This window comes from Daucus carota, chromosome 9 (genome assembly GCF_001625215.2).
Source record: "Daucus carota subsp. sativus chromosome 9, DH1 v3.0, whole genome shotgun sequence".
NCBI lineage: Eukaryota > Viridiplantae > Streptophyta > Magnoliopsida > Apiales > Apiaceae > Daucus > Daucus carota.
Genome location: NC_030389.2, coordinates 12,352,425 through 12,355,005, shown reverse-complemented (window position 1 = coordinate 12,355,005; position 2,581 = coordinate 12,352,425). Strand labels below are relative to the sequence as shown.

Sequence of the window (2,581 nt, the reverse complement as noted above, 5' to 3'; positions counted from 1 at the left end):
TACGACTATGAGGCTAGGGTTTTTACACACGAGAAATTAAAATGCATTGACTAAGTCAACCGGGCCTCGACCGCTGCGAAAATCCATCAGAAAAGCTTCAAAATCGGCCCGGGGAAGTTCTGCTGGGCGCCACCGCGCTAGACTAGCGCGGGCGCGCTAGTTGACCCGAGGATAGCGCGGGCGCGCTAAAGGTTAGCGCGGGCGCGCTACTGACTGTGATGGCAGCCCTGTTTCTTCGTGTTCAGCTCGTTCTCGCGTGCATGTCCTTCCTCGCTCCTAGTACCACTTCCGTAGGTGATCACGGTTGCATTTAGCATATGCAACAAGCCCTTTAAACCCCTAGATAGCTCTAGTGGACGAGTGTGTTCTCGTGAGGGTTTGTAGAAGATGTACCCACAAAATCCTAAGTCGTGATGAATCCATAATTCTCCATTCTTGCAAATAATGCCCAAAAACAACCTAAAATGAGAGAAAATCACTTCATCACCTCAACTCGTGACCTGCACAGAAAAACACTAAAAACAAATCAAAAGACACTAAACACTTAAGTACAACCAACCAATTTAAGTGGAAATGAAGGCCTATAAGTGCGTATAAATACCACTTATCATAGAACCACAACTAACTTGGACATAATAAATGTATAAAAGTTTAGTTTTATTACCGCTACTTCCTGAGCAGCAGGTATGCCTTCACGAGTAGCCACGTACACATCCAACCAGTTGATAGTACCCTGAGATTGAGACTCCTGTACAAAACATATTTCCAATAATTGAGAAGTAAACATGTGATGGTGGTTACACACATCGAAGCTATGCATACGTACCTTGTTAGCCATATGCTGCCCCTGGGATATACTACCTCCCTTGTATGTACCTTTTGCCTTCTCAGCACCTCCACATCTATTTCCCGAGGCAGTATTACTTTTGTGCACAAACTCAGGCTCTGTCCACTGAGCACACATCTGAGCCCAAATATCAGCGCTACACCACCATGGGTTAAACTTATGCATGTGCAAATCCCCTTGACCTGGAAATTCATTGCTAGCATTCTGCAGGGCTTTTGTGCGCTCTTTTGACAAATTGTGTTTGGTTCGATCTGCACATTTTCTCCAAAACAGATCAGAAATAGTAGGACCGTCTTCATCTGCCCACCTGTATCGTTTCTGCATAAAGAGTTCAATAGGAAAAAAATACATTAATGTAGCAATTTGTTAATAGTACACAATTAGAAATATACATTAATTTTGTTGTTAATGAAACTAGCTAAATAAACTAATGGTGCACACAAAAATCTTTTTTGTCTATGTATGTTCACTTTTTTGGTCGAATTATAAAATATTATAGCCTAAAAATATAGTACCCGATATAGTTTGTGTTCAAAAGCACGACAAGATAACAATAAAGTATATTATTTTTCCAAGCTAATATTAAAGGACTTTTCTATTTCCAAACAGATAAAGTAGTCATTAGCAGGCTAGAATGATATGACATGATCATTAATAAATTGACGAACAAGAGAAGAACCATATAGCTAGCACTATGAGTAATAATTTTCATGTTTTAAGTGTTATGATTTGACAAATCAATAATTAAATTCCATCATTGTAGTACCTGAAATTCAGCCCATACTGCATCCTTATGTGCTGTAGGTGTGCTAGCCCACCTAATGGCAGGGGTAGGCCAATTCTGAAGGCACAGCTGAGAGATGCACTTCACGATTCTATGATCTGCAAAATCACTACAATAAACAACAAAGTCATCAATCACTAAGTATTATGCCAATGAGGATGATATAAGTTCTTAAAGGTGGGTATGAGTAGATATGTACACGTTATATGGGGTTTGACGAAGTTGAATAAGCTCCCGGTCGTCTGGGTTAGTAGGTGCCCTGGGGATTTGAGTGGGCCCCCTACCCAAGCCACGCTTTTTAGGAGCTGTGGAATCCATCTGTATACATGTAACAAAGATGGGGAAATAAGCAAGGGCAAACATATAGATATATAGTCAATGCATATTATTAGACCCGTGGATTATATAATGTTTTACAAGTATATATCTAACAAGTCGTGAGGCAACTAGCAGAAGAAGGAATCATGGACTATATATATATATATATATATATATATATATATATATATATCCAACTATCATTAAAATATCAAAAGAATCAATTACTATTTAGGCATGATTCCTTACCCTAACCACAGATATACAATTGGAACAATATAAAAACAAATAATAGGCTAAAAACAATGTCAACATGTAAGTTGTATTATTGCAAATATTCATATACTAAATAATGAACTTTCTTAATGTTTTTATATGAACCAGAAATGTAGCGATAATATCGCAATATACTTATGGTTTTAGTAATTTACATAAACTCTAAAGATGTAATAAAAACTTTTTAACCAATGGTGTTGAACATCATCCATGATATAATGAAAGTTTTGAATGTATCAATAAATATAAATCTCAACAAGAACTAATATTTATGTTACTAAGTATCCAGATCATGTTTAGGTGCCATTGTCCGAGCTATCGGAGTCAGAATCATCTTCTTTTGCAGATTCATAACC

The 2,581-nt window shown here is 37.5% G+C and overlaps 1 long non-coding RNA gene across 1 annotated transcript; it reads right to left on the bottom strand.

Annotated features, from left to right (window-relative positions):
* Window positions 1-664: 664 nt before the first annotated feature.
* On the bottom strand, window positions 665-1,077 carry LOC135149180 (uncharacterized). Its single transcript, XR_010287365.1, has 2 exons — window positions 827-1,077; window positions 665-748 (listed from the first exon to the last, which is right to left on the bottom strand). It is a non-coding gene; the product is annotated as an uncharacterized LOC135149180 (long non-coding RNA).
* Window positions 1,078-2,581: the final 1,504 nt, after the last annotated feature.